Source organism: Barbus barbus (assembly GCF_936440315.1).
Source record: "Barbus barbus genome assembly, chromosome: 15".
Taxonomy (NCBI): domain Eukaryota; kingdom Metazoa; phylum Chordata; class Actinopteri; order Cypriniformes; family Cyprinidae; genus Barbus; species Barbus barbus.
The window spans coordinates 11,561,922-11,588,917 of record NC_136743.1 but is presented as its reverse complement, the minus strand read 5'-3'; the positions used below and the strand labels follow the sequence as shown (position 1 = coordinate 11,588,917).

The following is a 26,996-nucleotide window of genomic DNA, read 5'->3' as shown; positions in this document are numbered from 1 at the left end:
ATTTTAGTTTCATTGACATACAGTACTATTATAGTTTATTATAGTTAATATTTTCCATTTTTAATTAAATAGTTAAAGTTGTGTTTTGTCACTTTTATTTTTTTTTTTTTTTTTTAATAGCCTATGTCTATATAGTTTTGAACCCTGAAAGACAGGTGAGTCATTTCATTTTTGGATTAACTTTTCTGTTTAAATGTCAAATGCAATATTAAATTATGTTTATATTTCCTCAGCTCAATATTCAGCTGCAACACTTTCTCTACTTAAGACATTCTCATACTAACTCGTTTAAACAGATGTTGACTGGAGGGAAATGTATCATGACAATTAATAACAATAAACACATTATGGACGCATTTATTTTTTTATGCCCAAAACACTCTCAAAAACAGTTACCACTACCACAATTACTATCATGGCAGTAAACTGATGCCAGATCTCACTTTGATGTGTTTATAATGTCAAATGGCTGCTTTACATTCAAATCCATCCAATTTCAGGCAGTGACAAGCATTAGACACAAGATGGATAAGTGGGTGGAATCAGGATTTAAATGAAAGTTAAATCATTTGCTCCACTTATGAGCCATGAAGCTATTTGGATCCTTTCACTGGAGTCGGGTGCATGTAATGCTTTGGTGCATTGTGTACCTGCATCCTGCTTGATTGCAATTTATGTTTAGGATATGGAGACTGTGGGGGCAGAATAAACAAACCTTTTTCTTATGTGACAGAGGAGAAAACAGCTGCAGAGTTGGCAGCAATCTCTCATAGACATTCCTTTGTCCTTGGAGATATCAGTACTGTCCAGCATACAAATAATAAACTGGAATCAACCCAATGGATTGTTTTATATATATTCTATATTTAAGAATGCAAATCTGTGTCTGTCTTCATTCATCATGTGACAGGTGCCCAAACAGCATTCTGAGTCTACAAGTCACTCTATTCAGTAAAAAATTCAGACAAAAATGTTGACCAATGCAGTAAATTAGATGCCACAGAAAGGTCTTGGAGCCTGTGCTTGTGTAATGATCATAAAAAGATCATAAAATTCAGTGATGGATAAAATAGAAATATGGTTCATGGTTGGTGATATAAATAACCATGAGCAGATTGACAGTTATATGCCCCCATCCTATACCAGTAAAACGATGGAGATGGAGGATGACATCTCTTGTTATGAAATCTCTCAAATAGAAGTAATGTCTAGTGCACTAATTTAACATATGGGCCTTAACGCAACGTTTTTAAGTTCATTTTTACTCAACAGGTGTTTGACAAGGATTTTGGCATTCTATTTTTTTGACATTTGTTCTTAACTGCACCATCTTGAACTGTGAAATTATTAAGTGAATTACAGTACAGTGTGTGCAGGCCAAATTATAGACTGCCACATGCCTCCAAAGCCTGAGGCCATGTGGTCTGAGATTGCCAAAGCTGAAAACGAGGACCCTGAGCACACAAAGTACAAACTCACAACTCTAATATGGTGAATACAGCGTGAGCCGACCACTAGGACCCCCGAGGTACCCTCGCTATATAAAATGTAAGACAGTCTAACATTTTACATTCCCTCCAAAGGTCCTAGCTAGGAGAATTCAGACTTATCTGAGTAGGAATCCAGAACATATCAGTGTCATATTGGTTATTTTTTAATTATTCATTATCCTATATTAGATATTAAATTGTGCATTCTCATTTACTGTGCTTATGCACTCAGATTACACTTATGTTCACACTTTTTGAGTCTGTAAGAATGTTTTTGAAAGAAGACTCTTATGCTCACCAAGGTTGCATTTATTTGATCAAAAATACAGCAAAAAAATATTATTATATTATTATTATTTTATAGTGAAATATTATTACAATTTAAAATGCCTGTTTTCTTATTTTAACATATTTTTAAATGCAATTTATTCCTGTAATAGCAAAACTGAATTTTCAGTAGCCATTACATCAGTCTTCAGTCTGATCCTCAGAAATCTGGCGCTCAAGAAACGGTATAGTTTTGTAGAAAAAGTGATACTTTTGTTTTTCAGGAACAATATAAAAGTATTGAAAATGAACATTGGTTTTTCATATTTTATATTATAATGTTCTGATGCTAAAATTTATTTTTGTTTGTTTACTTAGACATTATATGATACCATTTTAATACTGGCCATTTAATATAAATAGCACAAAAATATTTTCCAGCTTATGGGCCAGAATTTAAATCTCGATTAAATATTACAGTAATAAAAGTGCAAAATGGTCAAAGTTTTAGCATAAAACGTTTGCAGAGTACAAACCTACAACTTTTTAATTGCTAGTCACCAGCCTTGGTTTTTACCATGTAGGCTACACCACAACAAGTCTGAAGGTAAACTTTGAACATGTATTATGTAGGAGTTTTATGATTGTTTAATATGTTCATCTTATAACATGATCGAGACTAACTTTATAAACACTAGCACTATTCATTCTATGATTATCAAAAAAGTAATCCGAGACTGCTGAATTTCAATGAAGACGACAAAGTATTTCCATAGCTCTTTCAAGCCCACCTCATCAGGTGCGATTTTACAGTAACTGTCACAGTATTTAATTTCCCATTTCCACTGGCTGCCTCCAACCAGAACTCACTGGTTTAAGACAGAACAGAATAGGCCAATAGCATTTAATTGCCTGGTTTTATGGCAACTACAGAGAAGTAATAGTTAGTCAGCAATTCTGTCCAGATGATAGACTCTGCTGATGGTCGTGGGCTCTACACAGCAAAATCCCCAGAGTTAAATCAACTCTGCTCAGAGTACATATTGTCCCAATCTACAGAGTGTTAAAGTAACACTGAAGTAGAGTTACCAGTGTTGAGGATTATGAGAAGTTTTCATGTCTAAAAGCCAGAGCAGTAGTTGTTCATCTTCAACATTGTTAACAACGGGTTTTCTTTTCTAATGCTCACTCATCACTTAATGAATCGCTTAATTATCCCATTAACTTTAACTCTGCTTCAGTGTTACTGTAACACTCTGTAGATTGGGACAATATGTACTCTGAGCAGAGTTGATTTAATTCTGGGGATTTTGCTGTGTACAGCAGTGTAAAGAGGCGTTAAGGCTGTGATGCAGGGCTAAGTAAGAGCAGGTGAAGCCAACAGGCAGGCCAAATTTACCATCAAACCACATGCTCGTCATCAGTCTCTCGTTGGAGCTCACATAGCTGCTAATAACTAACTTTGATATTAGGGGTGTACCAGGATGAAGCTGACCTGCTGGGATAGGATCATATAAAAATATGAAACACTTTTCTGTTGGTTTTCTGAAAGGGACAATTTACGCCAAAATGAATTCTGTCATCATTCACTCATCATTTGCTTCAAAACTATTTGCATTTCTTATACACTACCATTCAAAAGTTTGGGGTCGTGAAGATTTGTAATGTTTTTAAAACTCTCTTATAGTATTTTCATCAAGGCTGCATCTGATCAATAATACAGTAAAAACAGCAATATTGTGATTGTGATTATTCTCCATTCTTTAGTGTCACATGATCCTTTAGAAATCATTCTAATATGCTAATTTGGTGCGCAAATAACATTTCTTATCAATGTTGAAAACATTCATTTGACAGGATTATTTAATAGGAAGTTTAATAGGGCAGCATTTATTTGATATAGAATTATTTTGTTACATCATAAATGTCTTTTGATACATTTATTACCTCTTTGCTGAATAAAAGCATTCATTTCTCAAAAATATCTTACTGACCCCAAAGTAGTGCATTTGTCAGTTTGTAACTATGAAAGAACAGTATGAAGATTCTGTGCGACATATTTTTTTTGATGTACCATGGAAAAAGAAAAGAAAATCATACAACATGAGGGTGAATAAATGATGACAGAACTTTTATTACTGGGTGAACTATCCCTTTAATTCTATAAATTGCATTATAGACAAATCTCAAATGGGGTTGAACTGATCGACTTTCCGTAAAATAGCACACAAATATCTATAATGAAAAATGACTGCATGCATTTATCTTACCAGAGATGCAGTCAAAAAGCATCATTCAAAAGGAGGTGGGAGGGGTGCAAGCTGTCTGAATAAACCATCTCCTCTACTCCTGACCTGAGTGCCAAAGCACAACAGCAAACACAAGGTATCTATTATTGTCATTGCCGTGTTTGCCAGCAACAGAGAACTGCTGATACTGATGTATACTAGAAAAGTGCTATCAGTTCAAAGAGAACTCAATCTCACTGACACAGCACAGGGAGTCACAGCGTTTCCCGGATGGACCAAATCAACACTGTATTTTGAAGTGGACAACAAATTTTCTTTGTTTGTTCTCCTCCTTTTGTTGAAGCATTAAGTTTGGCATTAGATTCTGTGAACTCTGTGATGACAGGGTTGGAAAGAATCAGTGGATTAGTTCTATTTGCATTTAAATTTAGAAAAAAATGCTCTATGCTGTGAAATTGCTATATTTAATTTATATGTGACCCTGGAGCACAAAACCAGGATAATGAATTAAGGATATTTAAATAATTAAGGATAATTAAATAAAGATAATTAAGGATATTAAGTAACGATCATGTTCCATGAAGATATTTTGTAAATTTCCTACTGTAAATATATCAAAACTTAATTTATGATTAGTAATATACATTATTACTATTACTTAATTTGGACAACTTTAAAGATGATTTTCTCAGTATTTTGATTTTTTTTTTGCAAACATTTTCAAATAGTTGTATCTCAGCCAAACATTGTCCTATCCTAACAAACCATACATCAATGGAAAGCTTATTTATTCAGCTTTCAGATAATGTATAAATCTAAATTTCGAAAAATTTACCCTTATGATCAGTTTTGTGGTCCAGTTCACATATATTTATGCTGGATTATAAACACTGAATATGATGGCATGTTTTGCTACTTATCTTAAAAATGTGTATTCTGGAAAGCGGTCCAAAGTGTTGCAATAGCATTAGGTGAATATGAATAATTCATGACAAAACACTCTCTGACCAGTCACTGGGGCATTTGCTGTCATTAAAACTCACAAAAGACATAAAAAACAATGTTAATTAACTCTTATCACTGTCCTTCTGGTGCACTTCCTTAAAAAAAAAAAAAAAAGAATTTCAAGCCGGTCTTTCATCACTGACTTCATTAATAATGAACACGTTTTAAAAAAAAAATGAAAATACTGCAGTTGCTCAGCTGTCATTTTCAATTGTTTTGGACCAATTTTTCGCCTAAGGAATCTTAGAGATAATAACATACTTGATGACATAGAAAATCATTGATCCCAGAGCTTTTTGTGCTTAAAAACACCCAGAAAGAAGATGGCACTTAGTTGCCTTTTAATAAGCTAATATAAAAACAAGCTACATACCAAAATAAATTCTACTCCTCTTTGAGACTGAACAGCTAGTGTCTGTTTACAAATGCAAATAGCCAATCTTGATGGCAAGGCTATTTTCTCCCTTCCTCTGGTGCATTACTTCTATAACACTTAGTGAAAAAAGCATCTGCCCTCTTTTAGAGAAAATACCTAAATAAATATGACTAATTTGTTGTGGCCCAACAACATACACTTCTGCCTTTCTGCATATCAGCTTTTAATATAACAAATGGGATAATAACTTTAAAGCTGGCTCAGTAATCATGAATTAAATAATGGCTTTACAGTAAAGGTATCAAATCTGGTGAAAACCGAAAGGTTCACGGTAATAAACTATCAGTCTCAGTTGGCTTGTTACTATGCATTGAGAGAGTGCAATTTGTCAGCAGTTCAATCTTACGAATGGCTTCCCAGTGTCACAAGTAATGGACCTTTACAGCTGAGCATGCTTACATATTTGTCTCAGGTCTGCCAAGTAGCCTTACGATAACAGATTGAACAGGTACCTGCTTTTAGCGTTCGCAGGGCATTCTGTGCCTCGAGGCACTGACTTATATCCATGTCCTTGATAGAGCTTGATAGGCATTGACAGGTGAGTGTAAACCCAGTGCTGCCCTGCCTACCTGTGACTGATGTTGAGCATTTAATGTGCATCAGTGCTTTCAGATCTTATTACGGAGCCAAAGCTGGTATGTGCCTGTTCGGGAAAAGCCTTGAGTCTGCTCACACTTCCTCCACTTTTTCCTCATAATCTCATTGAGATCTGTCAACTAAATGGCCATTATGTTTTCAACCCTCTGTGAGCATGATGCATAGGCGGCAGTGGAAAATCTGACTCGGGTTCACTTTAAATCGGGTTGAGCTAACGCCGTTAGTGTAGATGGGCAAAGGGCTTATCCTTGAGAGATTTTATGCAATGGCATTTTGTGGGGATGTTTAGAAAGCATCAGCGTTAAGCGGCGATATGCATCATCTCTTTACCTCTGGTCGTTCAGCTACGGTGAAAATTGACAATTTGTATTTCTCTTGAGTCATTTTATTTGGTTTAACACATGAGCTGAACTAAGGAGAAAGGGTGACAATTTCCAAATACATTGTGCTCTGCAAGAACTCCGATTATCTATTTTCTACGGTAGATTTGGGATCTCGCATTGCAAAACTTGCCATTACCATGGTGGCACTGACAAATTTAGTAATAGTTGAAGTGCTACTCTCACCAAGAAATAACTGAATGCTAGGAAATGTTCTAAACATTACCTTAACTACCTTATTAATCAGCTAGAAGAAATTGAAACATTTGGAAGTCAGTTGTTGGCACCACATTCAATAGAATGCGAGTGAGAATGTGCTTAGAGCCCAAGATCTGTACAAGCCCACACTGTATTTGTTAGTTTTTCTATTATTTCAGGAGAGCCTGTTTTACTAGTAGCTCAAAAAACATCCAGGTCTGGTCTCTAAGCGCAAGCATACATATTAAAACACATACACCACAGGAGGTAAATGGAGTCATAATTTCTGCTTATTTGCCTTTCCTTTGTCCAGTGTGAATTTCCTGTTTGGATTCTTGAAAATCGCTGTTGCTGAGAAGGCCAATGACCGAGCCATTATGGTCCAATTACATTGGAAAGGATTCAATCACAAAATGGTCACCATTACGTTCCAGCCGCAAACCTGCAGAAAAGGGACAGGACAAACAATGTCCTTGTGAAATGATCGAAATTCACTGCAGGGGAACTAAGAAAAGTTTTCTTTCTCTGCCAGACACTTCGGCTTAAAGATTCTGAATAATGAAAAGTGTTTCTATGACTAATAAGGGATTTTCTATGACATTATTATAGCAGCTAACCATTGTTAAGCTTTCTCTCATAATTTCAACTCCTACTGCAAATCTCAACCTCTTTAAGCGTGTATTTATGGCAGGTGATAATATTCCTGAAATGTGCTTTAAGATCAGTGATCTTTATTTGAATTTTTTATTGCTGTGATGATCCTATATTTTGGTGAGTTTGGTGGGTGGCGTTTTCATGGGGATTTGGGTGAGTGGCCAACCCCCATCCTGAGTTGTGCATGCAGTATTTCAAACATGGAAAACAGCCCCCAGTAAAAATGACTTTCGATTACTTTTGACCTTAGCTGCAAATGACTTCCAGCTGGAGTAATCCATTGCTTTAAACATCAACTGTGCCCACGGATTTAGTTGGGCATGAAAAAGTATCCTCCTCATTTAAATTTCTAAAAATAGATTAATGTGCTCCTCATACTTTCACGCCAAACCAAGCATGATGGATGATATACCAAAGTAGCAGGCCGTGATACCAGCAATCACTGTATGCGATGCACACACAAATGCAGGGGTCTTGTAATTTTTTAGGGTCTGCCTTTGTTACTGCTACTAAGCTGTTGCACCCTCTTGTTCTGGCGGGAACAAAGGAGCTGACTAGAATTAATGTGGAGATGCAAATAAAGTCTCATCAGCAGTTCGACATTATTCAGTCTTTAATGAAGAGCTGATGGTAGAGGAGAGCATATTTATGTGACCCACCCCTGTAGGAAGACAGACGGTGTTATCTCACTGAGCTACTCTCTAGTGTTTCAATATCAGATGGTGGTCTGGCAATTAAAATGCCCCTAAGAAATTATTGCATGCAGAGATAGGTGACCTTGCATGTTTTCTGATGCTTTCTAAAAGATAGTGTAGATGGAGAAAAAAACAAAGAAAGAGGAAGAAGAAAAAGAAAAAAATAATAATTAGATTTTTGAGCTCGTGATCTATGTTTAGGGACTGTACGATCGATAGTCTTTCTAGTGGGTTGCAACAAAAGAGCTTGCTTGGTTCTGATATGCGAACAGCAGGTATTAGCATTGTGAAGTGAAGTGACATACTGCCAAGTATGGTTGGGGGTTCGGTACCTTGCTCAAGGGCACCTCAGTCATGGTATTGAGGGTGGAGAGAGCGCTGGACATTCACTCCCCCCACCTCCAATCCCTGCCGGCCCGAGACTCGAACCCGCAACCTTTGGATTACGAGTCCGACTCTCTAACCATTAGGCCACGACTTCCCGTTGCTGAATGTAAACAATAAAATGCAACAAAGACATAACTATTTAATAAATGTTTAATCGATGGGAATTGAAAACACTTTCCCTATCTTTTTGTTGTTAAAATCAAAATCCATGCACCCATCTATTGCGATGTTTTGATGCACTAAATTGTTCTGTCAATTTGTAGATGGTAGCGACATAAGATGCATTGGTCACCAATTGACAAAGCTATGTAAATCTGAACTGAAAAGAAATGTTTGGTTTCAAGAACCATTGTAAAATGTCAGAGAACCAAATGTAAGGGTGGTGATGGCGCAGTGGATAAAACACATGCCTTTGGTGTGAGAAACCCGGGTTCGAATCCACTGTGAGACACCAATGTGTCCCTGAGCAAGACACTTAACCCCTAGTTGCTCCAGAGGCGTGCGACCTCTGACATATATAGCAATTGTAAGTCGCTTTGGATAAAAGCGTCAGCTAAATGTAAATGTAGAACCGACAACAAATTTAATTTAACCCACTAACATAACTAATTATATCTTGCTAAGTTACTGCGAACAAGAACTGTAACCTTTGGTAAACAGGTGTCGATATTCCTTATATACAACAATTCATGGATTTACATTTTAAGCACAATACTGCCATTTAGCCTACCTCGTGTACATTCGAGCAACACACAGTGTTTTGTTACAGAAAGATGCTGTGTTTTCATCTAATTGAGGGAATGATTCAAAAACTCACTTGTTTAATTTCTAATGAGTGTTTTTGAGCGAATCGGTTAAATGAATGATTCAAAAACTCACTCAAAAATACAGTCGCTTGTTTCATTCCTGAGTGAATCAGAACGAATCGATTCATTGTTTGATTCATTCATGAATGATTCATTGTTTCATTCGTAAAAACAGTCACTTGTCTCCTCCTGCTGGCTTAACTGTGTAACCTGTGTCACTGAATAAAAAACAAAAACTTTTTGTACTGTTCAGTCACTCATAAGGGGAGCAGGAACAGATTGGTCTCTGTCCAGTTGAACTGGCCAGCTTCCCCTTATGAGCGACCTCTTATGATCCACTTTCCAGCACAAAAATGGGCCAATAGATCCACCTTCACAGACCAGAGTGTAAATGTCCTGAGGCCAGCAGCAACTCTGCCTGTCTCATTTTCTCAAACCAGCCCAACTCCCTGCTGACCAACTAAAGTCAAGTAAAATATTGAGAACTGGATATATGCTCATCCATGGTGGACACTTCAAACCAAAATGCAACACTTTTGATGATTTTCTTATCTAGGATGAGATAGTAATTGGTGTGATTGGCTCAGCCTTGCTTGAGCTATATTTGTTCATCCCGCATATGGCAATATCTATAATTTATCAAAGAGGACAACAGAAAATGAAGGAGCTGATAGCATTATTAATCAACTTGTGCCACATTCAGTCTTGCGTGATGTAATATTTGTTATAGGCATTAATGCACTCTCTGACCATGACCATGATCCAGAGTTGTTTTTTTGTCTGTCACTTTGACTTTGAGTTTGTGTGTAAAAATCAATTCAGCTATGGCTATCTCTCCGTCTTTCTCCAAGGAGACAACCTTGTATAAGTACTAAGTCCGAAGACAGGTTGTGACAGCTGTGACAGTTTTTCAAGCCCATTGAGTATCGAGATGTGTGTGTGTGTGTGTGCGCGCACTTGTTAAAGTGATGACTCCTGTCAGAAAATTGAATTCTTATTAGGTTTCTCAGGACAGCTACTACCACAACTACATGCTGAGAAAGTATGAATTAACACAGGTTTCACATTCACACATTTGGTACGGTGGCCGAGAGAGCTCAACACGCTGCAGCTTCAGAAAACACATGCAAATAGAAAAAGCACCAGCAAATCAAGAAAACATCTTCATCAATTTGACAGCAGGTGCTGCAAATGCTCACAAGACAAACAAATAAAGAAATGCACTGCAAATCGCACTCACAACACAACCAAATAAAGAATTTTATTTGCAGCGTTTATTTTTTTGGTTGTGTTGTGAGGATTTCCAGCGCGTGTGTTGTAAAATTGACAAAGTTATTTTCTTAATTTGCAGGTGTTTTTTCTATTTGCAGCGCGTCGAGCTCTCTCAGCCACCATTCATTTGCTGTCATTTATCACATATTTCAGGAGACTTGTAAACGCAACAGTGATTACAAATGCATTAAATATCAGTATTGTATATTATTATCAACATTTGGAATAGCAAAAATGTTACATAATGTTACCAAAAGTCTATCATCTGCAAGCAACCTTTTTGAAAAAGTGTAAGTTAACAATTTAAGATAACTAAATTTGAGCTACTTACGAGGAAAATATGCTTTTAAAAAAACAATTAAACAAATGATTCAAATTTCCAAAGGCTGCATATGAAAGAAAGGACTTTTTAGTGTGAACTATTCACAACAGTAAACCAGGAAGAATTGTTTAGCGTTATCCGATTCATATAGCGCATATGAGAGTATAAAACGAACGGATTACAGCTAACCAATTCATTAGTTCGTTCAGACCTAACTGATTCCTTAAATTGAATCAGAAGAGTTAAATATTAATCAATCTGATGTTCAAATACTATGTTTATGAGAAAGAACAATTTAGAATGAACTCAATTTAATTCAATTCAAGTTTATTTGTGTTGCTTAAAAGAAAATGCATATTTTTACAATGTTATAATCAAGAAGTATTCTGTTATCTGTAAAGTCCATTATGGTAGTACCTAATATACAAAATTATGCATGTTATGTGGCTAGTAAACATAATGTCTCAATCAGAGGATATTTTAAGAGATTTCTGGACTGTGAAGCAGCATATGCAATACAATTAATCTGAATACTTTACTGTACTACTGGAAAAAGTGGTGTGTCACTACAGGCCGATGTTATTTTGTAAACTACTGTCACAGTACTGAAAAATGTAAAGAGTCACTACAGTACCTTTAGTTAGTAACTCCTCAGTTCTGGGGAGAGCACACTGTTTAACTATAGAGCTTGTCCTTACTCTTAGAAGAGAGACGCTCTTCTTCTCATGTGTGACTATTTGAAGTGGAACCGCAGGGGACTTACAAACCTAATGCCAGAACCTTACAGTCCAACCAAAGAACTCTGGGTTGCTATCCCTCATTTTCCGGGCTCTTATAAAGCCCAACTCTAAAATCTTTTGTCATGCAGTCAGACCCCAGAGAGCTCTGGGGAGTTGCTTTCCAAAGGCTCCATCACAAAACCCTATAAAAAACCGCTTTGCACAACCAGAAACCAAAGTGAAGGGAGACTGAAAAGAGAAAGACATGAAGACAGAAAGGAGAGAAGTGAAAGGCTGAGGTTGTGGAGAAGCAAGCAAGAGAAAGAGAAGAGTGCGAGGAGGGCAGAAAAACAGAGAGGAGAGGTTGCTGTGTCAGTACAAATCTGGCATCCCATTGCTTCTCTATGCACTTTACAAGAGCACAGAGCAGTTCAATTGATCGGTTCATAGTTTTTAATTAGCATTCACCAAAGTGCCCGGTAGTCCTGAGGCCATGTACATCCAATGTTCTGAGGCAGGGCAGGATTTGGGATTTACGCAACTATCATGGTAAACAAGATTATTTGTGCTGGCTTTTCCTCTTTGCTGCCCACATTGATAGTATCTGTGTGCATCGATGGTTTCCTCAGGCCATGTTTACAGCAAATGTTGCTCTGTTTTTTGTTTAATAGCCTGTCTATATTAATGAGCAGAATATATGCAGTACTTCTCAAAAATGCACCTGATTCCCAGCTCTTTTTCAGCATTAAATAAATAATCTCACATTACAGCAGCCATAATAAAACCGATCCTGTTTATACTTGACATTTTAATCCCAGAATGTTAAACTGAAGTTATAGTTCACCTCTCTAAAGACCATCCAAATGCAATAACAGCTCAATAGAGATTGATTGAAGATTATAGGTTTCGGTTTTCTCACGGTTTCTCTTGCTTTGTACTGGCCTGATGGAAATCTGTCTGTTTTTTGCTCACATTTTCCTTTCTCTGTAAATCTCTGGGGATCTTACAAGTAGCTCTCCTTGCATACATTCTGTTGGTCAAACGTTTCAGGTCAAGCATCATTGACATTTCTTTAAACAGAAACTCAGGTACTGTGTGAGCGACATAATGGCATTTTCTGATTACTATCTACATTTCTGTAGATAAGATAAATTATTCAGAGGCAAGGCCATCGATCTGCGAAATGATCCTATAAAAATGCATGCAGTGTGATTCAAGCATATTTATATTTTGGAATTTAATTTTAAAACAAGATTACTTTGAATAAACATTCTGTTAATGTTAATGGAATAACTTTTGTTCAACTTTGAGAGAGCCTTTCGAGAACATTAGCCAGAGAACGTTCCCTATAAGCTGTGTTAGTGGTCAGCAGATGTTTATACTTACCATGAAAATAATTGTGTTGATGTAAACTTTTGATTTGAAATTAATTTTTATAATTATACCTGATTCTCAACTTTTTGTTGTATAAACTTAAAATAACAAGTTGAGAAAACTCAAAAATCTGCTGAAGCTGGTTGCCTTAAAATTTTAGGTTGGCTCACCTTTTTCTTTTTTCTTTTTTACAGTGTAATAATCTATGACACTATACAAAAAAAATAATCAGCCTAGTAATAAGCGAAGCCTTTCCAGATTAAGTTTTTCACTACAGTTGCTAAATAAGACACAAGATATATAAGTATAGTATTTTGAACTTCCAGAGTAGAGTCTTGTACCATTTTACATAACACTGCTCTAGATTATTAATTGTCTGCATAATAACAAATCCTGAGTGCCTGATAGACTCTAGTCTACGGACTTAAACTATTACATTATTATCTTCATTAGCATAAAGGAATGAGTATCAGATTTGGTGTCTGCTGAGTTCTGAGAGATAAAACCGCTCTCCTGCTTTTCTGTATTCAGATTCTGTGATGCATGATGGAAGAGGGTTTCTGACCTCCTTAGACAATAAAGCCGATGTTGGTTAAGCCACAAGGCATAAAAGTGCTTTTAATAAGATACTGCAAACCCCCTGCACATTATTTTAAGACTCCCAGGTCATTTTATACTCTTTTGATGGAAGCCTTTCCGATGAATGCAACGGAAGAACAGAATAAGCCTGTGTACTCACGAGGCTTACTCTGTTATTATGCGTTTCACTGAATAGTGCACTCTCGTCAAAATACAAAGAGCAGGTCAAAACTTTTTGCTTTCTACTTTTCAGGTTTTAAGTTTAAAACAGTTTTGGCTTTTTTTGATGTCATAGCATCACCAGATGAAGGCTGACACTTTGCCTAGTGAAGGGCGCTACTACTTCAACTCAGTCTCACAATTCAGAAAAAGCGTTAAAGATAAAAGCACTCCAAAAAGATCCTTTTATCATTAATTTTTTTTATTACTAAGCATTGTTTTTTTATTAGGTGGAATGTGGGGACTTAGCCATGGATGTGGGGAAGCCAATACTTTCTCATTCAATACACATCACCATTTTAACAAGGAATTACCAATTCATGAGAAATTAAAATCCTGTGAATCGTTGTGTTGGACTAAAGAGAGTGAGTAAGGTTAATATTACCCACTGTCTTACACAGGAAACATATTCCTTATTCACAGTCTGTAACTGTGAATGAAATTCATTATCAGAAGTGTCGATCATAAAAACCCAAGCCAAGAAAATAATATTAATTAAAATTTGACAGGTTTTATATCAAAGCTCTGAGGTGTGGCAATGGTTGTAGACAGAACATTTTTGCAGTAGACCTTTCTAATCGTGAGGGTGTGGCGATAGATTAATTAGAAACTCGAATGCAACAAAAGACATTGTTTGACCTGTTGAATTTGCTGCTCTGATAATTCAATTTCATTCTCATAACTTCATTATTGTTTAATCATTTATATGAAGGCACAAAGGACACTTCCATTAATCATTTCTAACCATTAGACATACTTACCAAAGTAAAGTAAGTTTGCTGTCCAAGCAGAGTAAGGCTAAGGGCACAATTAAATGGCATGTCATTTACAAATAGAACCATGGCACAACTTTATTAAAAGATGACTTCTAACATTTAAATACAAAAGGATTCATAAATCATTGAACAATGGGGCGCTGAAGCTTCACCCTTTCAGTTAACTTGTTGAGCAAAACAGCATTTTCACTTAATTCCAAGACAAGCGATTAATCTTAATCAGATTTAATTGAACATCACCATTCCATATGCAAATCATTTTTCACTTCTAAAAACACAATTTCAGCAATATGAACAACATATGCCATTTTCATTACCATATTTTTACTGTGTAATATTTAAGCAATGACACTTAAGTAAGAGTCAATACTCAATTAATCACTGTAAAATCTAACAAATGTCTTAATTATCTTAGATGTTTAGAAGACATAAAAATAAAATGAGAACATTACAAAACCACTTGCTAAGTCTAATAGCAATCAACAGCAAAAACTGTCATTTTCTGCACCACTCAAATACTGCAGGATGATAAAAATAAAGATACTAATTTAACTTAAAATACTCTGACATGAGGACACTAGTGGGATTACTCATTTTATAATCTGTCAAAAAGTTACCAGGAAGTGTATTATACTTTTAAGGTGACTAATTATCTGTGTTCATTGATCATGACTAGCTGAGCTCAAACCAACACAGACATTGTGTTGCAAACATAATATACAGTCGTACTACAGTGTTTACATTTATTTTGACATGAATATATGTAAACCGTGTATTTTGTATATTGTTTGTATTTTCACACTGTTTGTTGTCAAAGTTTATGACTCTTGGCTTCTGCAAAGAGCATTTCTCAAAGCTGATTTGTTTGTTTTTTTCCTGCAGAAAGCTAAAAAAAAAGTGTGACAACAGTTTCCAGTGACAGGTGATAAATGGTTATGGTATGGGAATCTATCTGCTACATCAACACATCGGAAATGGGATCTCCGAAAGATAACAAATTACAGTGAGTCTGCTGTGATTCACAGAGAACTGGTGCCATGGTGATCCTTCTCTCTGATGCTTTACTGACATAACTTCCAGCACAGGGACTGGATGTGAGGCACTGGACTTCTGTCATGTTTAAGCTGCAGCAAACAGTGAGGACTATGAAACATATGGGAAAACTACAGAAATTGTACAATGTTTGTCCCGTTCAAACAGTGAAGGAAAAGTGTGTGTGGGAAAAACAGAAGCTTCAGAAGTTTCATATTGGTCCTTCATGAATTTCTTTTTAGGAGAACAAGAATTGAAAAGCTACTGCAAGTGAACTGGCCACACTGTTGATTGTAGCACTTAACAGGTTGTGAGTAGTGATGGAAGGTGAGCCAGAAAATGAGCACTGACATCTGTTGGAGCTGGAACGCTGTTGGTTCACATAGATTTTTTGGCATACCATTGAATGGATAGAGCATATTTGTTTCGAGCATGCTCTATGTTATTCATGTATTCATTTTATGGATCCATTCTTTTGTGCCTACGCGGCACTATTTTTGTTCGGCCTGCCTCCTGCATGCTCTGCTCTCTGGGAAATTGTTTACATTTATAAAGTTTGCTTACTTGCTCTTCTCAAATATTCAAATCAGTTCAGACATGGCATGTGTCCTCAGGGGAAACATGCACTGGGGTCTACTTATTCAAAAGTCTCGATCAATATCCATATGCATATTGGTAGAATTGTGTTATAGGAAGTATGCACTTCTTCTTAATTCACATCTCTAGAGAACAGCATTAAGCCCCAGTCTACCCTAAAGCCATCCCTGTAATGAAATCTTGCTACGGCCAGAAAGAAAATTAAATACCATAATCTTTCACATTTGTTCATCCTCACTGCTGACAAGCGAAGCTAGAAATAAATTGACTTTATTTTGGTGAACAACATCTCTCCCTAAGGAAGAAATACAAAGATTATGGCCACACTGATGAGAAAATAGCTTCTGATCAAAACAGAAATGCTCATAGCCTATACAACAGTTTAAAAAACAAGAGGTTAGTATTGAGTAAGTTATATTTTATACATTGTACATTTTATATATTTTATATATGGGGAAGTCGTGGCCTAATGGTTAGAGAGTCGGACTCATAATCCAAAGGTTGTAGGTTTGAGTCTCGGGCCGGTAGGGATTGTAGGTGGGGGGAGTGAATGTACAGCACTCTCTACACCCTCAATACCACGACTGAGGTGCACTTGAGCACCGAACCCCAAACTGCTCGCTGGGCGCTGCAGCATAAATGGCTGTTTGTGTGTTCACTGCTGTGTGTGTGTGTGCACTTTGGATGGGTTAAATGCAGAGCACGAATTCCAAGTATGGGTCACCATACTTGGCCGTCTGTCACTTCACTTTCACTTTATATGTTGCTTCACTTTATATGTGGGGTCCTACTCTCCCCGTGCGTGCGGTCTCCAGCGTGGGAAGCGGGCACTCTAACAAGCAGGCTAAAGGTCACGGCCTATAGCATCAGTCGCTAGAGCATCTCTTAAGATCGGGGAGTGAGGTTTTACCTGCACAGCACTTGCCCGGTGGCCTCTGCTGCACTCACCCCCCTAAACCTCACTCTCATCCGGGTCACGGCACCAATGTTGCAGTCCTACTCTCCCCGCGGGATTCGAACCGCGGTCTCAGGCGTGGGAGGCGTGCGCTCTAACAAGGAGGCTAAAGGCCACGGCCTCTGCTACACATAATATTAACAGATAATTTGTGTAGATTAAGGAATATAGTTTGTAATCAGCAGGGAATAAAGAAAGAGAAAGACAAACAGTAAAAGCAATCTATTTTAACTATCTGCAAATGAAATCTGTCAAAAATGGCTCTGTTAATGTTTCTTGTCAATTTCAATTACAAATTACACATATCACTTAAAAAGGTAATGATGGTTATTATCAATTCACAGAAATCTGACCAAAAATGTAGAGTCGTTTGCATTGCTGTATATAACTGTTGGTCATTTCTATCATAACACAATTGTTGAATTTGATTTGATTATTTATCTACTTAAACTTATTTCACCATTAAAAAGAGGTGTGCTGGTTTTCATGTCCGGCTTCTCTAAACAGTTAAGCATGCCTTCTGTGATTTGACTAGCCATCTCAATCCTTTTGACATTTGCGAGTGATATCAGAGAGAGAGAGACATCAATGATATAAAAATATCAGAGAGAGAGAGACATCAATGGCTTTGGTGGTTAGGCCCTGCACACTTGTGGTGTTTAATTCCTGAAAGAAGCAGTGTTTTGGTTGAGTGACTGATTCAATGACTCGCTCAAAAATACAGCTGCTTGTTTCATTCCTAAATGAATCAGTGTATTTGGACAAATCTGTTTCATCATGTTATATAATATTTCATATAATATATTATTTATAGCTTATTGAGATTTTTGTTTACAATTCAAGGATTTTAAGTTTCTGAGACTGCAGAACCCAACAGGAAAACAAATCTTGCCTTAGTATATGATTGTTTCATGGGTGTGTTTTATATGCACAAGTAAATTTACAAATACCTGCTGGGAGTGTGCATGAATGCATATGTATGGCTCAATTCAGCGATGTGTTTCCTCTCTCTTCCAGGTGCAGATTATCCTTCTGTGTGGTGAGACAGGAAGAGCATCAGAACTGGCACGTAAGGTAAGATAAGACTCAGTATGTGGGAGCAGTTGTAATATATCTCTTCCAGCTTCACACACATGTTGGGTTGCCATGTTTTATGGGGACATTCCATAGATGTAATGATTTTTATACTGTTCTCTGTTGGTTAAAGTTTCATGCATTTCATGTTGTTAATTACAATGAATGGAATATATTTTTCTTACTCTTTGTATTATTGTATCAGCATGGTACAAGATTATCCTATTTAAATCAATGTAAATCAACTTAAGTCAAAAGTAATCTAAACGTAATCAAAAAGTATTCTTATTACATTACCTGAAATGTGTGATGCAATTGATTGCGTAACTAACTACAGTTTTGGTCATGTAATATGGGATCAGTAACGGACCACAACTTCAAAGTAATCCATCCAACTCTGCCCATAACGTAGGGAACACCAGGACACGCGCACACACGCACACACACACACACACACACACACACACACACACACACACACACACATATCATAATATCCTTTCACTGATATTTATAAAAAGTGACATAAAATAAGAGGCAGTGTTTTTAACATGCCAATTTAAACATAATTACCTATAATTTCCTGTCTTCTTTCTTATCTGTGTCAAAGGTTTATTTATAAAAGTGTCCTTTGACAGCTTTCACTTACACATCAAGGGATGCCCTGTGAATCTGCACTCCTTATTTAAAGCCTGTAATTATTGCTGTTGAGCTCACTTAAGTTCTTTTTTTTTTTGTCTCAGGAAAAAAAAAAAAAAAAAAAAACCTTTCTCTTGCTAATTAAATGTACTTTTTTCATCCCTGGTGGACGATGAGCTCATTATCACATATTCCATGCGCAGTAGAGTCCAGGGTTACTGAGGACTCAGCATTTGCTTTTGTGTACTGCAGGCATGAGTGGGGCTTACCACCTGATTGAAATGTTCAGGGAGATGCCACGGTTTGTTTCTCACAGTGGTAAATGAGGATTTCGGTATGTGTCTCTGAGGGGGAGGCGACTTGGTATTTTTAACATCTTAATGAAATGCTGAGAGGGCTTCTAATTGCGACGCGAGTGGGTAGGAGAGAATAGAGGTGAAGTGACAGCACTGGAAGCCTTTGATCTGAGAACTCTAATCAATGGGGATTAGTGTCCTTTAGCTCTGAGCTGTGCCATGTCTTTGACAGGCCCATGACTCTCATATTAATGAGCCATTAGCATGGCTTGAATTAAGAGAGATACCAGTTCACATATCTCTGTGGATAAGAGCGCACTTTAGGGTGACACCGATAACTCGCTCATGCTGCCTACTGTTGTCGATCAGTTAGTCAGTTCGAGCCGTCTAAGAATGGGTTCTTTAATCTATAAGAAGACTGAACTGAAGGACGGCAGGCGTATGTTGATTTAATTATGCTGATTGGAACACAAAAATATATAATCAACTTCCATCGCACCTCTCAGATGATGTCCTCAGCCCTTGGATTTTTCTTTTTTTTAATGCACTACTTGTTTTAGAATGTTCAGTCAAAAGTAACATTCCCATACTTTTTTTTGGGGGGGGGGGGGGGTAAATGTTTTAAAAAAAATTAACTGGACGTTTTGAATGTTCATAACTTAAAGGGAACATTAGCTAAATGTTCTTAAACATTTTTTTTGGTTTGTTAGCTGTGGTAATCATAAGCAAATACAATAAAAATATTCTAGGATTGTAGACTTGAATATGCTATTTATGCAAGAGATTCCATGTTTTGAATCGTTTCGATTTGCTCAAAAATACTGATTTATTCCATAATACAACAAGTGTCTCGCTGAATTCTGAAGCATAAATCTACTACTCTTACTATTTACCATACCATTTTTTGTGGAAGAATTTTTTTTTTTTTTGAAGAGAACAAGAATGAAGAGAGATCAAAAAGCAGATTTGTACAGCTTTTTTTCCTGGCAGCTTTTATAGGAGCTCACATGAAAGACAAGAAAGCTAAAGCCCCCTAAAAAGAATCTAGCAAGACCAATGCCATCCACATCAATTCAAGTGTGCCACTTGCAACAGGGCATCTCACCGCCATCCTAACTTTATCTTTATGTTAGAAATCAGGTCCTGGAGGAGATATTTTCAAGTGTTTACCATGTCTTTCTCTGATTATATAAACATGTAATATCTCAATCTGAACCCAAGCTACTCAATAATGAATGTGTGGGAGTTATATAATCTGAAACGCATGTCCGATTTTACCCTCTAATCCATCAGCTTCTCGGTATCTGTCAGTATCAGGTCCACCATCCGGGACAGTCCTGTCTTTTTCCTTATGCTTTATCTACAGCCTTATCTCTTCTGACAGTTTACACAACCACAGCTATATACAAAGACTGTTTATATGTTAGAGAGATCAAAGACTTAACTTTGTTTGGCAGTGCTGAAAACAAAAGGTTTGTGAATATTTGGACCATCACTGAGCCATTCAATTTTTATAAGTGAAGTGAAGTGACATACTGCCAAGTATGGTGACCCATACTCGGAATTCGTGCTCTGCATTTAACCCATCCAACGTGCACACACACAGCAGTGAACACACACACACAGCGTGAACACACACCCGGAGCAGTGGGCAGCCATTTATGCTGCGGCGCCCGGGGAGCAGTTGGGGGTTCAGTATCTTGCTCAAGGGCACCTCAGTCATGGTGGAGAGAGCTCTGGACATTCACTCCACCCACCTACAATCCCTGCCGGCCCGAGACTCGAACCTATGGATTACGAGTCTGACTCTCTAACCATTAGGCCACAACATATATCCCAAATGCACTTCTCTGGCATCCACAATCTCACTTTATGAAGGATCTATCGTACACCAATGTTTAAAAAAAAAAAGTTATATATATATGTGTATATATTATATATTTTATATATAAATCTATATACACTATGTATACATATACGTATACACATATACGTATACATACACGTATATATACATATACATACATATATACATATATACACACATATATATACACATATATACACACTTATATATATTTGACCTCTAGGTGATTCATTCTCTTTCCGATACTCCCTGAAATTATCTTGTGTTTTGTTGTCTATCTTAGAACAGAGACATTTCTGTCTTTTATGAAAGCCCAACAATAACTGTCAGTTTGGGTAGAAAAAGAAATAGAGGGTTGTGAGAGAAAAAGATGAAAGGTAAATTTTCTTCAGAGAGGGATGGCAGAGAATAGCTTTTTCAGATGGGGTTGCACTTAAAGGGAAGGGGGGTATTATGCTTCCTGTCAAACGTCGCCCCTGATAAATTATTTGATTCACTGATGTATAGGAGAGAGAAACATTATAGGGAGAGCAAAGGCAATGATAATACCATAAACACTCTGCCTGAGAGGTAGTAAAAGCTTCGGATATATCAGAAAAGTTGTAAAATATTTATTAATTCATATCTTGCCAAAGTCGCACAATTACTACATACATAGCAAGAATTTCATTGTACTCAGTGATGCAATAATTCAAGGTGTAACCCAGAAAAAAGCAGAAAACTCCTGTGAAGAATTTTTTTTTTTTTCTTTTTTTTTGTGAATAGCTATCGTTTTGTGGTCATAATGGTTGTGCAATTGTACCAGGACTGCCAAAAATCATAATGATGAGTTTGACTCTAACCCAGCCTTTGGCATAAAAATGAAACAAAAACACCTGTGCATCATTTTCAAGACCTTTTTACTGAAATTGCCTGAAATGGCAACAGCAGGGTTGTGTGCCATCCACAATTAAATTGAGAATGCCTTAAATGTTCCAATCCAGTTTTTGAATTTGAATTGAGGAAGCAAATATGGTGAAATGAAAATATTTTTGAATGAAAGCATCAAATTTGAATTTAAGGACTGTTGTAAATGTACATTTATTTTGTGTATGCACATTACTAACTTTTCAGTATGGCTTACTCATAAATGTTATCATTCCGAAATATGATTTTAATAATCAATGTATTTCATTATATTAAACTTTCATTTTGTAAACTATGGTAGAGCAACACTTTTCTAAAAATGTACTTAAAATAGATCATTTGTGGTGCGGTTCTGACAGTAAGTATTAGTTCATTTAATTAGTTAAGAAAAATTGTAAACTCCATTTAGTAAACTTCTCTTCCTGTAAATTCCAGTTCAACATCCTGTGAGGTGTGGCCAATTCCATTCCATTTTCAACTCATGAATTGAAAGTAAGCCAGTTCTTCCATTTGGAATTTTGTCTGACTCTGAATGGCGGTTTTCTTGAACTAGCAGCACTGCATGCTGAGAATAGTGGAGCACTTTATGAGCAATTATTCTGAGGCCTGAGTGGATTGAGGGACTAGATTGACATTTTTGTGCACAGGGAGCTTCTAGAATGTAAATTAAGTCTTTGAACATCTCTCTCTCTCCCTTTGCTTGAAGGATTTGGTCTGATGACATGCATTTTTACCTCCTGGTTTCTTATAAGAGTGGCTGAAAAAAAACCTTTAGTCTTCCCTTTTACATTCAGAATTGTACCAGCATGACAGTACACACCTTTTGAATATAATTTTCTATTATGAATCACTCTAAACCCAAGCCAGGTCTAAACTTAACAGTTTCCCACTTTTGTTCTGAAATGAAAATAAAAACTCAAGCATAAAATTAAGTCGAACACATTTCTCTATACACAATTCACTCAAGCATGAAATTGGCAGGCGCAAACAGAGCAAGGACAAATGGACAGCTGAAAAAAATAAAAAATAACACTTCTTCCATAAACAAAAGCACAGCTGTTTCTTCAAAGTCCATATATTGTTCATGCTTTAGAGCAATATGGACATGATATATGATATATAAAAAAGTAAAAGTAAAAAGTAAAGTCATGACGTATTGTCAAGTATGGTGACCCATACTCGAAATTGGTGCTCTGCGTTTAACCCATCCAAGTGCACACACACAGCAGTGAGTAGTGAACAAATGCACACACACACACACACCCGGAGCAGTGGGCAGCCATGCTGCGGCGCCCGGGGAGCAATTGGGGGTTCGGTATTAATATATCAATATATTAAATGAATGCTCAAGGGCACCTCAGTCGTGGTATTGAGGGTGGAGAGAGCGCTGTACATTCACTCCCCCCACCTACAATCCCTGCCGGCCGGGGACTCGAACTCGCAACCTTTCGATTACGAGTCCGACTCTCTAACCATTAGGCCACGACTTCCCCCGACTTCCCCCTAATATAAATAATATAAGAACTGGGAGTATTAATATATCAATATATTAAATGAATTAACCACTACTCATTTTGTGGTTCCAAAAGTTTAAAAAAAGCTAAGTTAAAAATAATAGTTAATATGGGGGGGGTTATTTCATTTTACATATTGAATTATGCGTTTTAATTAAGATGGACAGATCTTTAAAAGGCGGTTTTAAACAGTTAGCGTGTGATTTTGCATGCAAACATCACATGTTTGACCTTTGACCCTTATCTATAGTAAATAGCCTATCCATAACTAATAATTTATTTATGACAATATAAATTCAATATAAATATAAATTCAATATAAAAATAAATTATATATAAATTCATAGCCAATGGACAGAAAAAAGGGAAAAATTAAAATAGAGACGATCATTAATAAATATATTCTTATTTTGAAGTAAATAAATTCTAAAGTCTTGCATCAGATTGTTCAGTAATTACATGGAATAACAGTTGCTTATTTCTAATAATAGAATAACAAATGCTTATTTCTTTTAATAATGGAACAACAAATGCTTATTTCTTGGAGACAGAGTAAAAAAAAAAGTAGTAGACATCTGACAGCTCTTTTGGTGAAAAGGAGTGTGGCCCTCACATTATACTTTCTTTAAACACGGTTTCCTTGTGTCCCAACCAGTGTTGGGGAGTAGTTAACTACAAGTAGCGACGCTACTAACTTAACTACATTTTTCAGTAGCTTGGCAGTAGCTCAGTTGCTTTTTAAACAGTGTAGCTTTTCCAGTAGCTAACTACTTTTTGCAGCAAGTAGCGGTTTAGCGCGAGCAAAAGCTACATTGCGTTTTGTCGAGCCTGCGCGAATCAGCGCGATGCAAGGATATTCTTCTTGTTTGATTACAAACTCATTTTTTGCCATTACCGCCACCTGTTGTTTAATCACGCATCTTGCGGCTAACGGTTCACTGACGTACAGAAGTGGGTTGACACACCCATATTATCCATGATGGAGCAAGACGTGGCGGCAGATTTGGAGGATGGAGAAACAACTAACGTTAATTACCCATGGCCTTATTTGTCCAAGTTCATGTCCCTCAAAGAAACAAGTAAAGGTTACACTTTTTGTAACAGTCTGAGATATTTGAGTGTTGTGTGTAATAAAACCATAATTAAACAGAAATCATAATTGTATTGCATTGTTTTAAACACTAAATATTTTACTTAAAACATTCCTCAGACATTTATTCAGTTATTTATAATATACGTTGTTCAAAAAAATTAAAAGTAGTTTCAATGTAGCTAGCTACTTTTTGATAGTAACTTGTAGTGTAGCTAACTACTTTTCCAAAAGGGTAGCTTGACTGTAGTTTAACTACTTTAACTTACGAGTAGCTTGTAGCTTGTCAAACTACAGTTTCAGAGTAGCTTCCCCAACACTGGTCCCAACATGCTTAAATCCACGTTGCCTTGGGAACTCTGGGAGTGCGAGTGAGAAGGAGGCTGCAAAGTAAAACCTGCTGGGTCGCAGGTGCTGGAAATGAACAGTGTCCAATGATCCTGAAAGACAAGGCAATTTGGCAGGCACCGTCGGAATAATGAGAATAGAATGGTAATGTTGCGGGGCTGAGCTCTGTTGCAGGGGCATTTGCGAGCCAGGCCAAGGCTAGTGTGCGCGGTGGTCTCCACGTCGAGGTGTTTGCACATTAACCTGCATAAATAGGGGTTACAGAACCCTCACCCATCCGCCTGTGTCTGTGCCTCACTGAGGCTAACACTCGCCCTGCAAAGTCATTGGACGGCTCCTAGTACAGGCAACAAAGACATCTCTTCATGTCAATCTAGCCAGTGCAAGCAGAAGATACCACTGGAAGCAATATGAGAAAAACATGTCGAAGTAAGAGAGACAGAGAGAGAGAAACAGGACTCTCTAGAGAGGGATAAAGAGATAGATGAGGCATAGCTGTCTCTTAGAGGAACTGCTCCTCGTGTTCTCTCAGACGTGACAAAGCAATACTAGATTAGACGAACTTGAAATAAAGGAAGAACACTACTAACCTGCTGCCAGATACACTTCGGCCAGCTGGAAACACCTTGTCAAATGATGGAAGAGGTAGACTTAAGACCAGTAAACTGCACTGAAACGGTAGAAATTAATCATGATTAAAAGAAGTTCAACTACTGTTAAGCTACTCTTATGAAGCAAAGATAACACAATTTTGATAGTCCACTTTTGACATTTTACTAATTATAAGGAACATGTCAACTACCAGTCATTAGAATATTAGTAGACTGCATGGTTAATATCTGCTAACACTTTGTTTTGGGGGTCCCCCAACAGACATGAAGTGTTACCACTTCATAAGAATAGCTTAACGGTAGTTAAACAAAGAACAATGCAGTTGAAACCAATAAAACCATTTTAGGTTCCCAAAAGAATATTTCAGTGAGCAGCTCTTAAACTAACTGTGGTTTTATAGATATAAAGAACAGTCTAATAATCTAAAGAACCTTTTTCCACAATAACGAACCTTTTGTGAAATGGAAAGGTTCCGTACACTGTAAAAAGATTACTGTAAATTTTACAGTAACTTACTGGCAGCTGGATGCCAGTAAAATACTGTAAAAAGGTTTACAGTATTATTACTGTAATTGCATTTACAGTATAATAATGGCTTTACTGTATTTTCATTTACAGTATCATTATCTTATTTTCATTTACAGTATTATTACCATATTTTCATTTACAGTATCAGTGCTGTAGTGTTTATTTTCATGTAGTTTAAAAAATTTTTACCAGTAAAAAACAAATTGTGGTACAGCACTGTAATACATGATTTTTTACCACTCCATAAAAATCACAATAACTCATGAGCATTAATTCTGATAATATTCTTTTTAATTGTTGAACATTTTCTTTTTAAAAGTACAAATTACAAAGGTCTCTAGGATGAACTAGCTGAAAAAAGGGCATCACCACAGCCCCCTGGGCACTTTGTATCATGGCAAAACATGCACATATTGAAAATCAAAAACAAGCGAGTACACTAACAGTCAAAAGTTTTTGAACAGCCAGCGCAAATTGATGAACAGAGGTGTGACGTACGATCTTTTCGGTTTATTAAAGATTAATCTTGCAGCGGCATTTTGGATTAGGTATGCTGATAAACATTTATTATTATTATTATTATTATTATCATCATCATAAATATTTAAAACCGTTGAGTACATTTTTCAGGATTCTTTGATGAATAGAAAGATCCAAAGATCCAACATTTATCTGAAATAAAAAGATTTTGTAACATTATACACTATACCATTCAAAAGCTTGGATTAATTTTTTTTTGGGGATGGGGTATAGAAGTTACTACTTTTAGTTAACAAGGATACTTTAAATTGAAGATAAAGACATTAATTACAAAAAAATTATATTTCAGATAAATGCTGTTCTTCTGAACTTTCTATTCATCAAGTAAACCTGAAAAAATTAGACTCGGCTGTTTTCAACATAATAATAATAATAATAGTTTTTTTGAGCAGCAAATCATAATATTAGAACGATTTCTAAAGGATCATGTGACACTGAAGACTGGAGTAATAATGTTAAAAATTCAGCTTTTATGACTGGAATAAATTACATTTTAAAATATATTCAAATAGAAAACATTCATTTTAAATAGTAAAAATATTTCAAAATGTTACTGTTTTGCTGTACTTTGGA

General features: G+C 36.5%; 1 protein-coding gene across 1 annotated transcript in view; it reads left to right on the top strand.

Moving 5' to 3' along the window:
* tnr (tenascin R (restrictin, janusin)) overlaps window positions 1-26,996 on the top strand; it is a 186,047-nt gene that overhangs the window by 64,756 nt on the left and 94,295 nt on the right. The window contains exon 3 of the mRNA XM_079436215.1: window positions 18,027-18,083. The gene's annotated coding sequence lies outside the window, so the exon portion shown is untranslated. The remainder of the gene's footprint in view (window positions 1-18,026; window positions 18,084-26,996) is intronic.